This window comes from Octopus bimaculoides, chromosome 1 (assembly GCF_046866305.1).
Source record: "Octopus bimaculoides isolate indiv1 chromosome 1, ASM4686630v1, whole genome shotgun sequence".
NCBI lineage: Eukaryota > Metazoa > Mollusca > Cephalopoda > Octopoda > Octopodidae > Octopus > Octopus bimaculoides.
Genome location: NC_142928.1, coordinates 88,307,342 through 88,322,719, shown reverse-complemented (window position 1 = coordinate 88,322,719; position 15,378 = coordinate 88,307,342). Strand labels below are relative to the sequence as shown.

The window sequence follows — 15,378 nt, the reverse complement described above, 5'->3', positions numbered from 1 at the left end:
TTCTCTCTGTTCATTCTTTAAAACTAGCACTTGGTGTTCTTGGTCATCAATATGTTTACCATCAAAATACAATGACCAGTTTTCCAAATGTAGTGTTATCTTAATTTTCATTTTAACAGCTTCTTTGATAGTCGATCTGTAAATACCAGATTGGGAAGGAGTCTCGACATTGATTCCATCTTGAGATAACTGTTGTTGCTTTTTGGGTTGATAGCAGTTCCAGTTTTGCTATACTTCTTCCTTGTTTGTGTGGATTCTTCATCTGATTTTTTGGTCTCTTCATATTCACTTTCAGTCTCTGCTTCAGACATTGACAATCATACTGGAATTGCTCTGGTTGAAGTTGGCATTAAGGACACTTTTCTTCGTTTGAATGGATGGATAGTTTCGGAGCTGGCTGCCTTTTCAGTTCCATATCTAACCTGTCCCTTGCATTCACTGTTTTCCTTTGTGATGTCAAAAACTCCTTTCAATGAATCGTATTTTCCTCGTTTTACACATTTATCATAGGTATTCAGCACTTTTTCTACTTTTGCTTGTACATTTTGAATTGACGGATATGTGAAATTTAATTTCTTTTGCCATAAAAAAGTTACTTATTTCAAAATTTCCTTTCTACTTTCTTTCCTTCCTCTGATGGTACCTCCAAAGAACAGGTAGCAACCGACAATTTTAAATTTCATTGGTATCCCGCAGTTGCTTTCCCAAAGAATGCTCTTCTAGATGAACAGGTCTTCTTTTCCTATGTAAGTCTTGAAATTGCACAAGATTCATCAGCCAGATCTTTTTGTTTCTTTGAGTGACATGAGCACTTCATTTATGAGACATTATTTTAGATACTCTACTTGGATAAGCCTACTATTTTCAAAAACAGTTAGTATAGTCAGAGTCTTTAGTGTCACAGAAATAAAAAGAAGAGGAAGAGTTTATTTCCTAAAGTAGGGCCCAAGTGGTAACAAATTAAAAACTCTATAACTCCTAAACAAATTAAACTTGAAAGCTGAAATTTGAGATATACTGCTTCTGCATTGCATTAAGTCAGCACACTAAGTTTGGTAAAAACTTGAGTAGGCATTATGAACACCCCCTAGAATTTTGCATGATTTGGGTCAAAAGTAGTGTTAGATTTCTTCAGTTAAGGGTGAGATTTATATATATACATACATACATACATACAACCATATATACATACATACATATATATACGTACATATGTATATGCATATATATATATATATATATATATAAATACATGCATACATATATATATATATACATGCATATATACATATAAGCATTTGAGCGAGATCGTTGGCAGTGCCGATGGACTGGCTCCTGTGCAGGTGACACGTAATACACCATTTCGAGCGTGGCCTTTGCCAGTAAGACAACCGAGTGAGATCGTTACCAGTGCCGATAGACTGGCTCCTGTGCAGGTGGCACGTAAAACACCATTTCGAGCGTGGCCGTTGCCAGTACCCGCCTGACTGGCCCTTGTGCCGGTGGCACGTAAAAGCACCCACTACACTCTCGGAGTGGTTGGCATTACGAAGGGCATCCAGCTGTAGAAACTCTGCCAAATCAGATTGGAGCCTGGTGTTGCCACCTGGTCCACCAGTCCTCAGTCAAATCGTCCAAACCATGCTAGCATGGAAAGCGGACATTAAACGACGATGATGATGATATACATATATATATATACATGCGTATATAGATGTATATATATATATATATCTATATATATATATATATAGATATATACATACATGCATATATACATATATATACATACATATATATATACATAGATACATATATACGTATATACACGTACATACATATATACACGTACAGAGCGAGATCGTTGCCAGTGCCCCTGGACTGGCTCTTGTGTGGGTGGCACATAAAATACACCATTTCGAGCGTGGCTGTTGCCAGTACCGCCTGACTGGCCTTCATGCGGGTGACACGAAAAAGCACCCACTACACTCTCTGAGTGGTTGGCGTTAGGAAGGGCATCCAGCTGTAGAAACTCTGCCAAATCAGATTGGAGCCTGGTGTTGCCATCCGGTTTCACCAGTCATCAGTCAAATCGTCCAACCCATGCTAGCATGGAAAGCGGACGTTAAATGATAATGATGATGATGATAAATACATATATACATATATATATATACACACACACACACACACACATATACATATATATATACATACACATATATACATAGACACATACATATATATGTATGTATGTATATATATATATATATATATATATATATATATATACATATGAACATATACATATATGCATAGATATATATACATATATATATATAAATATACATATATGCATATATATAAATACATATATGTATATATATATATATACATATATGCTATATATATATATATATATATATACATATATGTATATATATATATATATATATATATATATATATATATATATATATATACAGTATGCTCCGTTGGATGTGTAATGTCAATGTGAATACCCGTCAGAGTGTAAGTATCTTGAGAGAAAAGCTGAACATTAGAAGCATCAGTTGTGGTGTGCAAGAGAGACGATTGCGCTGGTATGGACATGTGGTGAGAATGGATGAGGATAGCTGCGTGAAAAAGTGCCACACCCTAACAGTTGAGGGAACCCGTGGAAGAGGTAGGCCCAGGAAGACCTGGGCTGAGGTGGTGAGGCAAGACCTTTGTACATTGGGCCTCACCGAGGCGATGACTACTGACCGAGACCTTTGGAAATGTGCTGTGCGTGAGAAGACCCGGCAAGCCAAGTAAGATCGTTGCCAGTGCCCCTGGACTGGTTCTTGTGCGGGTGGCACATGAGATGCACCATTTTGAGCGTGGCCGTTGCCAGTACCGCCTGACTGGCTCCCGTAGGATTTTCGAGGGAGATCGTTGCCAGTGCCCCTGGACTGGCTTGTGCGGGTGGCACATAAAAGACACCATTTCGAGCGTGGCCGTTTTCGTGCGGGTGACACGTAAAAGCACCCACTACACTCTCTGAGTGGTTGGCGTTAGGAAGGGCATCCAGCTGTAGAAACTCTGCCAAATTAGATTGGAGCCTGGTGTTGCCATCCGGTTTCACCAGTCCTCAGTCAAATCGTCCAACCCATGCTAGCATGGAAAGCGGACGTTAAACGATGATGATGATGATGATGATATGTATATACATATATGTATATCATCATCATCATCGTTTAACGTCCGCTTTCCATGCTAGCATGGGTTGGACGATTTGACTGAGGACTGGTGAAACCGGATGGCAACACCAGGCTCCAGTCTGATATATATATATATATATATATATATATATATATATACATATATATACATATACATATATATATATACATACATATATATATACATATATGCATATATATATACATATATACATATATGCATATATATATATGTATATATACACGTATATAAATACATATGCCATCATGGACAGGCACGTAAAATACACCATTTTCAGCGTGGCTGTTGCCAGTACCACCTGACTGGCCTTCGTGCGGGTGACACGTAAAAGCACCCACTACACTCTCTGAGTGGTTGGTGTTAGGAAGGGCATCCAGCTGTAGAAACTCTGTCAAATCAGATTGGGGCCTAGTGTAGCCATCTGGTTGACCAGTCCTCAGTCAAATCGTCCAACCCATGCTAGCATGGAAAGCGGACATTAAACAACAACGACATATATATACACACATACATATATATATACACACATATATACACACATGTATATATATATATATACACATACATATATATATACACACACATACACATATATATAGATATATACATATATATATACACATACATATACATATATATATATATACATAGATATATACATACATATACATACATATATATATACATATATATATATATACATACATATATATATACATATACATACACACAATTATACATATATATATATACAAATATGCATATATATATACACAAATACACACATGTACATATATATACACATATACATATAATTAACATAATAGGGTAAAAAATTTGATATTAATTAATATCAATTTAATACCAGGAAACCAGCACATTAAAAGAATCAGAAGGTTCAGAACAAATTTTCTGAGATCCTACAAGGATTATAATACTTGTGTATATAAAAGAGGCCACTTAAGTCGACAGTTAATGTGCTAGAAAAAGATCACTTCTTTTCTAGCACATTAACTGTCCACTTCATATACATATACATATATACACATACCTACACTTATATATATAGGTATATATATATATATATATATATATATATATATATATATATATAGACATACAAACACATAAATATACATACATATACACATACACACGAGGGACTTCTTTAAGTCTCTGTCTACTAAACCCACTCACAAGGCTTTTGTTGGGACGAAGATATAGTGAAACACACATACACACATGTATGTGTGTGTGTATGATCATGCTCACATTCACTTTCCCATGGTCACTTAAGTCAAACAGAATGTGTTAAGTTGAGGCTTATTTTCTATGACCAAATGCCCTTCTCTCCAACCATCACACATTTCAAAGTGAAAACTGAAACATTAGAATGTGTCCCAAGATTTAATATAGCTAAAAAATGGGGATAGAAGAAAGAGAGAAATATTTCTCATGTTTAACCCTTTTGTTACTAGTTTCTGTTGATATACATGATCTTTGTTTCAATTATTAAGTTCGAAAATAAGAATTTGCTATATATTTATATACGTGTGGATGTGCGTGTATATAAAACCCCTCCTTCAACACACACATATGTATGTATATATAAAACTTCTACATGTATGTGTACAGTTGCAATCGTAAGAATTTAGAAACGTCAAGAGAACATGAAATAATTCTTTTTTTGGAATGTTGGATCTTGAAGCAGATAAGGCTATAAATAATAGCCTTCAGGTTTTCTATCCAAAATCTTTCACTATTATTTATAGTTCATCTGCTTCAACGATCCAACATTCCCCCAAAAAATAATATGTATCCACAACTATGTATACTTTTATGAATATATACACTTGCACATGTCAATATATACTTAAATACATATGATTATACCTCTATATGTATGTATAAACACACACACACACATGTATATACAAATATGTCTGTATATAAAAGCTTTGGTACAATTCCCATTTACACAACTTCTGACACTGGTCAGCTTTTGGCTATGATGGAAGCTATATATTCATATATATACACATATACATGTATAGGTCAGATAGGATTGGGCTCAGAACACTATGATTATGAAATAAACATATTAACCACACAGTAAGACCTGCACTCCTATCTGTAGTTATCACTCTTGGTGATTTCTCTGTTCACAACTCTCATTCCTCCTGGCACTCCTCCAGTAGCTGACACAGAAATTGAATCTTTTGCCTTTCTGCACCCCTTGCAACAATTATTACCATCATCCATTTATATCTCTGATCAATGCTCCAATATTTATAATACTCTTTACCTCTTTCTTTCTTCCAAAACCAGTTTTTATCAAACTATCATTGAAACATTGCCTAAAGAAGGCTTCCTACCACACAGCCCCATATTGATCAACACCAATATTTTACCCACCCAACTGCAAGTCCACAGAAACTCACTGGAGATAGTTAATCTTAGCATCTGAAGTGACAAGAATGTTTTTGCTGTGTGCTGTACTTGAAAAACAAACATGTGAAGCAATTTTAGAAATAACATTTGCATCATTTTTCTTTAGAAATGATGAATTTAAAAGAAACTACTGCTTTTTGTTTTTAGAAATAATTGCCTGCTAACTTTGAGACAAGACACAAAGATCTATGCTTTAATCCTCTGCAGATTTTTTTGTTTTTTTAAATATTAATCAAACAAGGATTGGAAATGTCCATTATGTTTGCAATACTTCCCAGGCTGGTGAGATTGATTCGGTTGATGTTCAGTATGAACATGTATAGGTCAATGTCTGCAATAAATACAAGGGCAGGGAAGGATTAGAAATATTTAGCGAGGGATTGCAAGAGAAACATGAGCAGAGAAGGAATTCAAGAAAGCTGACTTTTGGAGAGGAAGTAATGACTAAATAATGTGCTGGTGTCTCTTAGGCAACATGGTTATGGTATAGTATAGAAAGAAAGATAACAGGGTAATGTAGGAGAGGTTACAAAAGGAAAGGAGGAAATATTGTAACTGAAAAAATCAAGGGAAGTTAAGTCAAAAGAAGTTAAAAGTACCTAAGAACAAGACAGGAAGGATAAGGTGAAAAAATGAAAACATTGAAAATAAATGAAAAAACTGGAAAAGTGTGAAAATATTGTGGATAGAGAACTAGACTACAGATAATATGGGTGATGGAAGGAGAAATAAATAAGTCTGAATAAAGGTGAAATAAGGATCAGGAAATGGTAAAGAACAGAGTCCACTGTCAGATGAATGAGGATACAGTTTATCAGTGGGCCAGAGATAGGTTAGCAATTTCATGCCAATCAGTTGGATTGCCTTTTTGAGGGATGCAGTATAGGATGTCTGTATGTGTAGTAACAGCCACATACCAGATGTAGGATGTAGGGAATCTCACGAGCTTTGATTCAGGTTAGTAAACGAGGGGTATTAGTTGCCATTTCTAGCAGATCAAGCTACCACATAGCAGTATCCTTTTCAGTAGTAAGCAAATGTAATTTAGCAGTGAAAGTATATTCTATCTATATGTTGTCCAAACTGTTTTTGTGTAACTAATGTTAACAGTAAGAGAAATAATTTCAAGGGGGGTGGGGGCTGAAATATTCGTAGGCTGACTATGAAGGAGTGATGCTAGAGTTCTGAACTCTGGCAAGCATTCATTTCAACTCTTCTTATTGGTAACTGTATTGTTTCTTTCCAGGAAAACTCACATTTGACTGTTCAAAGAATACTTCAAAAGTAACTAGTAGTGATTTCTCTTAAAAATTGGCAAAGTTTGGCATTGTTCTGTTATCAAGTACCTCCAGAAAAAACATTTATGCTGACATGGTTGCTACATTGGGAGATGATGCTCCAGCTTCATCAACAGTGCAAAAGTCAGTAGCTGAATTTAGGATGGGAAGGGAATGTCTTGAAGATGACACATGGTCTAGATGTATTGCAACTTCCACCACCGAGGAAAACATTGATCATGTTCATTACATGATGATGGATGACAAGTGATTGACTATAAATCAAATAGCCAATGTTATTAGCATATCTCATGAAAGAGTCGAGAATTTTCTGCACAATGAACTTAGCATGATGAAGGTTCTGCTCGATGGGTGCTATGTCTTCTGACACCTGATCAAAAGTGTACCAGACTGACTACATCATGTGGAAATCTGTTGTTGTTTGAAGCAGATCCAGCTGGTTCCCTTAAACATTTCCTAAGCTAGGATGAGTATTGGGTTCATTACTTTGAGCTAGAGACAAAGAGACAATCTATGCAGTGGAAAGCACCCCTCCTAACCTGCTCAAAAGAAGGCAAAGGTCACTTTATCTGCAGGGAAGGTGATGGACTCAGTTTTTGGGATACAAAAGGTATTGTGTTTATGACTATCTTCAAAAGAGCCACACCATAAATGGAGAGTACTGTTCCAACTTGCTGAGGCAGTTACAAAAGGCTACAAAGACCAAACACCCAAGAAAACTGATGAAAGGGGGTCTAGTTTCAACAGGACAATGCACCAGTACATGAGTCCTTGGTTTCAATGGCTGCTGTGCATGACTGTGACTGAACTGGCTAATCACCCTCCATATTCTCCTGATTTGACATCATCAGACTATCATCTGTTTCCCTACATGAAAAATCACTTGGCTAAGAACCAGTATTCCAGTGATGACATTGTATTGAAATACCAATGTAAGAAATGTGTGGGCCATAAAGAAGACTATGTTGAAAAATAATCTTCATTTGGTCACATTCTATGAGAGTATCTTGATCAGCCTATGACCTTTTCAGCTGATTCTCATGAGAGACCTTAAGATTGTTTTGTGGTTATACTGAAATATAGGTGTATAGAGAACCTGACGATAGATTAGTTTGTTGAGTATTTGTGGAGTACACTTAATTTTAAATTTGCACAATCTAAAAAATATTGTTGTACCATTCTAAATTTTTTATTCTTTACAAACAATACATAATGCTTCAAGCGAACTACAATACTCTCCTAAAAAATATTGTTTTTTTTTGTTCACTTTCTGGAGTGTATGGCAGCTCATTTCACAAAAAGACTGTCTGCCTGTGTCGATATATAAATGTAGATGACAACATTATTGTGAGCACTATCAGCTTGTGCTTTAGCATTTGTTTTGTGAGGAGTGGATATAAAGACTGTTAAGCCTGTTATCTTTTGTTTTATTTTCTTTATTTTGACTAAAACTAATAATAATGTAAACTGAGAAGTCACACATTTCATGAAAAATACATTTTTAAACAAATGATTTTCTTCTCAATTTAATAACCGTGTTCATTACATAATAGAGAGGAACAGATTCACCTGAGAATACATATATATATATATAAAAATTTAAATAATAAGGGTGAAAAATTGAATATTAATTTGATTAATATCAATTTAAAACCAGTGGCCTAGCATATCGAAAAAAATCTGAAGATTCAGAAAAACTGTATTACATACATAAAAGAGGGATAACCACTAAGTGGACATCCATTTTGCTAGAAGTAGACCACCTATGGTCTGACCACTAAAAAAAGATTGTTCTCAAGAAAATTCAACGAACACCAGAACGTAAGTGAGCAAGTTGTATCTTTTCATTTGTCTAGCTCGCTTATGTTCTGGTGTTTGCTGAATTTTCTTGAGAACAATCTTTTCTTAGTGGTCAGATCATAGGTGGCCTACTTCTAGCAAAATGGATGTCCACTTAGTGGTCATTCCTCTTATATATATATATATATATATATATATATATATATATATATATATATATATATATATATATATATAGAGAGAGAGAGAGAGAGAGAGAGAGAGAGAGAGAGAGAGAGAGAGAGAGAGAGATGTCCAACCCATGCTAGCATGGAAAGCGGACATTAAACGATGATGATGATCATCATCATCATCATCATCGTTTAATGTCCGCTTTCCATGCTAGCATGGGTTGGACGATTTGACTGAGGACTGGTGCAACCGGATGGCTACACCAGGCTCCAATCTAATTTGGCAGAGTTTCTACAGCTGGATGCCCTTCCTAACGCCAACCACTCAGAGAGTGTAGTGGGTGCTTTTACGTGTCACCCACACGAAAACGGCCACGCTCAAAATGGTGTCTTTTATGTGCCACCCGCACAAGAGCCAGTCCAGGGGCACTGGCAACGATCTCGCTCGAAAACCCTACAAGGCCAGTCAGGCGGTACTGGCAACGGTCATGCTCAGGATGGTACATCTTATGTGCCACCCGCACAAGAGCCAGTCCAGGGTCACTGGCAATGATCTCACTTGGCTTGCCGGGTCTTCTCACGCACAGCACATTTCCAAAGGTCTCGGTCAGTAGTCATCGCCTCGGTGAGGCCCAATGTTCGAAGGTCTTGCCTCACCACCTCAGCCCAGGTCTTCCTGGGCCTACCTCTTCCACGGGTTCCCTCAACTGTTAGGGAGTGGCACTTTTTCATGCAGCTATCCTCATTCATTCTCACCACATGTCCAAACCAGCGCAATCGTCTCTCTTGCACACCACTACTGACACTTCTTATGTTCAGCTTCTCTCTCAAGATACTTACACTCTGACGGGTATGCACATTTACATTACACATCCAGCGGAGCATACTGGCTTCATTCCTTGCGAGCTTACGCATGTCCTCAGCAGTCACAGCCCATGTTTCACTGCCATGTAGCATGGCTGTTCGTACACATGCGTCATACAGTCTGCCTTTTACCCTGAGTGAGAGTCCCTTTGTCGCCAGCAGAGGTAAGAGCTCTCTAAACTTGGCCCAGGCTATTCTTATTCTAGTGGTTACACTTTCAGCGCACCCACCCCCACTACTAACTTGGTCACCCAGATAGCGGAAGCTATCAACTACCTCTAGTTTTTCTCCCTGGAATGAGATAGAAGTTGTTTCCTGTTTGTTTACAGTGTTTATTGCACCTGAACATCTGCCACATACAAAAACTAACTTTGTAGTTAATCTGCCTTTGGAATGCTCACCTACCACATGTATATTGTGAGTTTTATTCCTAGTCACTTTAACTTAGAAGCATAGCTTTCAAAACCAAGTGGTTTGGGATTTGGTCCCACCATATGCTACCTTGGCTGACAATGCTTGACTTCAGCTTCAAGTTGAACAATAGCTTTTGTGAATGGAATTAGTAAATGGATAGATGCAGGCATAGTTGTATGCTAAGGAATTTGGTTCCAGACCACATGAGTCTAAGTTCAGTCCCACTGCAGAGCATCTTGGGCAAGTGTCTATAGCAACAAGTTAACCAAAGCCTTGAGTGGACCTGGTAGATGAAAACTGAAAGAAGCCCATCATGTGTATGTATTTGTCTCCTTGCCTTGACATTGCATACTAGTTGCAAAAATGATTGTCACTGTCATACAAGCAGTATCATTAATTTCCAATATTCAGTGAGAATATGCCTAGCCATGGGAAATATTACCTTGCTTGGAAACAGGTTAGAGTGAGTGACAGGAAGGACATCTGGCCACAGAAAATCTATATCAGTACACTCTGTCTGACCAAAGCAAGCATGGCAAAGTAGACGTAAAATGATGACAATGAAATTGTAGGAATCTGTCAAGTTTGAGTGTATGTGAATGTTTATGTTCATACTAGTCATAAGAAAAAGTATCATTTATATTGTTTCTTTAGGAGGGGACTTTCTTTAGAACATGGAATAACAATGTTTTACACCTTTGATAAACAGTCACTGATATTAAATAATTCTCGAAGATTTGGATATCAAAGAAAGTGTTTAATATCCAAATTGACAGTAAGAATTAAAGATATATTCTGCTGCATAGTGACGGCCAAGTTATCTTAACTAGGATTCACAGTAGTTGCGCAAGTGTATTCTAGTACATCTTCAAGTTGAGCAACGTCTTGTAAGAGGAATTTATTAGATGGAAACTGTGCAGAAACCTGTCATGTATGCGCGCGCGTGTATGTTTATGTTTACATCAGTCTAAAAAAAACAAATGTTATGTATCCTTTATGTCCTTTAACAGACCGGCAAAATAAGTACTAAACTGAAATAAATATTGGGATAAATACAATCGATTAAAAACGTTTCAAGATTGAGCCCTAGTTGGACGGTTCAAAGACTACAATCAGTAAAAGAGTAAATAAAAACAAACGAATTATATTACTTGATCAATTAACAAACATTATTATGACAGCTCAGTTAAATTAATCTTAATGATTGAGATCTTTACAAAACAAAAAAGATTAATATTTGTTTTATATTTGTAGTATTTCTCAGTTATTTTCTCAAGTATTTCTCAATAAATGTTAGTGACAGTTCGTCAGAGAAGGTGCATGACCTTCAATCACTTAATATCTTAGAGGGCCATGTTCAGAAGAAAGTTATCTGCCTATTAAACCTTCATTATCTGATATACTGCCGCGCTATTTCTCTGCATCTTAAATCATAACAGACTTCGTTTTTCAGAAATTGGCACATGTATACCATTTCGACCCAAAACTGACGCTTCGTTCTTAACAAAACAGTCAATTTACCCAAATCTCGCACAAAACATATGTAATTTCTTTAATTCAATGACTGTCCCTCACCCCAATAAAACTCAGTACTACAATGTAATTCTTCATTAGACACCAAATTTCACCACATTAATCACACGAAGCTTATCTACATTTATTTAATTTAAAAGACGCTTTAGATTTTATAGGAAAATGCGCCTCTACTTGAAACAGAATTTTCCTTATGCAATCTAATACAGAATACACAATTGCTTTTGCAAAATTGTCAGTCTTGTCCTAGCCTTCTTTGTTATGCTTCTTCAACTTCTAAACTGTTTTCACACTTTATCTAAGATATTATTTACAAAAAGAGGTTAACTGTTTTCTTTCTCATTTTACATTTCATCTTTAAGGTCTATGAATTTTCAGAAGCCAAAGCATCATACATTTACTCAATACATATTGTAGCAATTAATCTTTTTTTTTTTTTTTTGCGGGTGTTTGATGACAAGATATTCCATGAGTTAATTACTTTACTATGAATAGTAGGAAAAATATATTATCATAAAAACAGTGAAATCTATTAATTGGTAGTTAGATCAATACAGATTCAAAATATCTACTAAATCATTTCATGTAATGCTAAACTAAAAATAAAAAAATGAAGCACTACTGAATTTTACATTAAAAACGTAGAAAAATATTTACTTAAATGGCATTAAATTAAACCAGTATAAACAAAAGGTGTGTAAAGCAAAGACTGTTGACATAAATGGCACTGTGGAAAATATTTTCAAGAATTATTTGAATACTCGAACTCTGATTACTGAAAGCCACCGACTTTAGATCGATATTCTGCATTCATTCACATATTTACTCATCTCTCATCGAAGATGAAGTGGCTTCAGTAGAAACCATGAATTGAAGAAAACAATAAGATTGATTATATGTGGCAGAGTATATAGATGACTTAAATACATATACACAAGCGACGAATTCATTTATTTTATTGAATAGCTAGATAATGCCAATCCTATTTGGACGATAATGCATGTATGCAATATATATATATATATATATATATATATATATATATATATATATGTGTGTGTGTGTGTGTGTGTGTGTGTGTGTATATATATATATATATGCATGTATGTATATATATAAAACAATAATAGTTGTGATGCCTTGTTTTTTAAATTTATAAATTAGGAAAAAAATTAAAATCGTTTGAGTATATAAGAAAACCATGCTGTTAAAAGAAAACGTGTTTAGTGAAAAAAATACACAAAATCTTTTGTTAATATATTCTATAATATGAATTTTATTGAGCCTTCGCTAGAAATAAATCAGCTATCATCATCAATAGGTATTCCAGAAATTTATTCCTTTTAACAAGCTATTTAAGAGGGTGAAAAATTACTCATTTACTTTAATTCGTTAAAAAGCGGTTTCCATTTCGTTCAAAAACGAGAAAATTGTAGAGGAAGTGGTGCATAAAAAAGATAGCAGGCTGTAAAGAAGTGGGATATAAAGCAAAACGTGGACAACAGTATTGCAAATATAGAGGCAGTAATAATGACTAGAAATCATTCTAAAACGAGTCTTCGCCCTAAGACAAAAACAGGCGAATGCAATTTGAAATTCTTAAAAGCGATGTTAATTATTCCAATTTAGGCGCACGAAAATTAAAAGAGAAGGAAATGGACTTGCATTTTAAAATAAAATACATAAATAAAGCACTCCTCCCCTCTATACATTTAATAATTAATATTTAGTATAAATCGTTACTGATTTAAAACACAACGTTATATATTTCATTTGAATTTATATTTAAAAATCCCTTATTTTCTAAGTAAAATTAAAATAAAATTAATTTAAATTTCACAATTTCTTTTCGCTAAGAAAACCTCTTTAACACATAATTACCGCAAACTCGATTTTATATATACATACATACATATATACATATATATATATGTATGTATATATATTTGAGGTCACAGTACTATGATACAAAATTATTCATATATAAAAATTACGAATATTGGAAAATAGTTTAAATAATCGAATGAAATCAAATGAATCAGATAAAGAATTGTCCGAATTAAAGCGAAGGGATGAAACAATGACTGATTGCCGTGTGTTGCAGGAGCGGAACACATCAAGAAGCGTAGGGCCATTCGTCTTAACGTCGTTCGATTAGTTTAGGCCAAAAGGGATGCAGTCACAAATATCTACGATCGAAAATTATCCGAATGAAAATTCTTACATATTTTATGGATTAAAACATTAAGCGATTATATGTTAAAATTTTGTCTATTAGGTGTTTATACATCACACATTTAACATCTGCTTTAATATTTTGTATGTGTGTTTAATATATATATATATATATATATATATATATATATATATATATATATATAGCTATTATCTATTTAAAAGCTAATTTAATCTGAAATGATTTATCGTAACCTTATGCATAACTTAAGACATTGTACAGATATATATGTATATCTATTGCTTATATAAAAAAGAGAAAAAAACTAGCAATTAAAATATTGGAGCCATATTTAGATAACGGATATATAAATATTTCCGAAATATATATTTTTAAAAAAATAAGACATTATAATTTATAAGATAATCAATTGTAAAAACAGATTAGGTTAAAGAAAATTATGAACGTGGGAGTCATTTTCCCCATTCAAGTGCAAGCACATGGCTTGTAGAGAATGTCATAACATCTAACGAAGAGATAATAAAAAAATTTATATTTAAGACAATTAGAATTTGATATTATCGAAATTAAAAACAAAACGAGAAGGAAGAATTATCAATAGAATATTAGTAATTTTAAGGATGAATTTAAAGTCTCTTACCTACCTTAGCAAGCACTGTTTACCAGGGGTGCACAGTCCTTCACTGCCCAACTACAACAAAGACGGCCGATGACGTAAACTAGAATGATTAGTTGCAAACTTCTATGAGACGATGATTTTCGATTAAGTGTAATCCATTAAAAAACTAGGAACGTTACAATATTATTTTTTACGCCCCAAAACCCAAAAGCAAATATATATTGAAATGATGTTTATTTTTTCATCATAACAATTAACTATGAACGATATCATAGAACAGTTTTTGACGTTCATCGAGCGCAGGTGTCATTCTTTCTATTCTTTTATTCGCTAATTTCATGTCAGGAAAGCAAAATCCATAATTTTGTTATTAATTAAGCATTATCATTGTTGTGATTATTTTTATTGAAAATCACGTAATCTTCTACGCTGGGTTTTTTTTAATTTTGTTTTGAGCTTAATGGAAAGAAAAGAAAAATAAGAGTCAGATCTGCTTCATATGAATTATTTAGAAAAAAAAAGTTATAAATACAAAAATCATTATATATTATATTAAATGCTTTGGAAATTTAAAACAAAAAGGAGTGTATATAAATAATATATACTCTTAATTTTTATCTAAGTGTACGTGCACAATCATAATGTCCATTCAGATTATGCTGCGGGACATTCTCTTTATCAGCTGTCAATTGGAGATCACTGACTTTGGCAACGTCTGACAATATCACTCGACTAACGTCAGGTTGCATTTATACTACCAAAGAGTGAATAGGTACTTTCCTTCTT

The 15,378-nt window shown here is 34.5% G+C and overlaps 1 protein-coding gene across 7 annotated transcripts in view; it reads right to left on the bottom strand.

The window, feature by feature from the left end:
• Positions 1-14,671, bottom strand: part of LOC106883099 (protein Loquacious) — a 54,820-nt gene extending 40,149 nt beyond the window's left edge. For 4 of the 7 annotated variants that reach the window (XR_016242182.1, XR_016242180.1, XM_052968080.2 and 1 more), the window contains exon 1: positions 14,618-14,671. The gene's annotated coding sequence lies outside the window, so the exon portion shown is untranslated. Of the gene's footprint in view, positions 1-14,613 lie in introns of all 7 variants that reach the window. The other 3 variants (XR_016242181.1, XM_089353543.1, XM_052968076.2) reach the window with 1 other exon arrangement.
• Between the last annotated feature and the right edge of the window lie 707 nt (positions 14,672-15,378).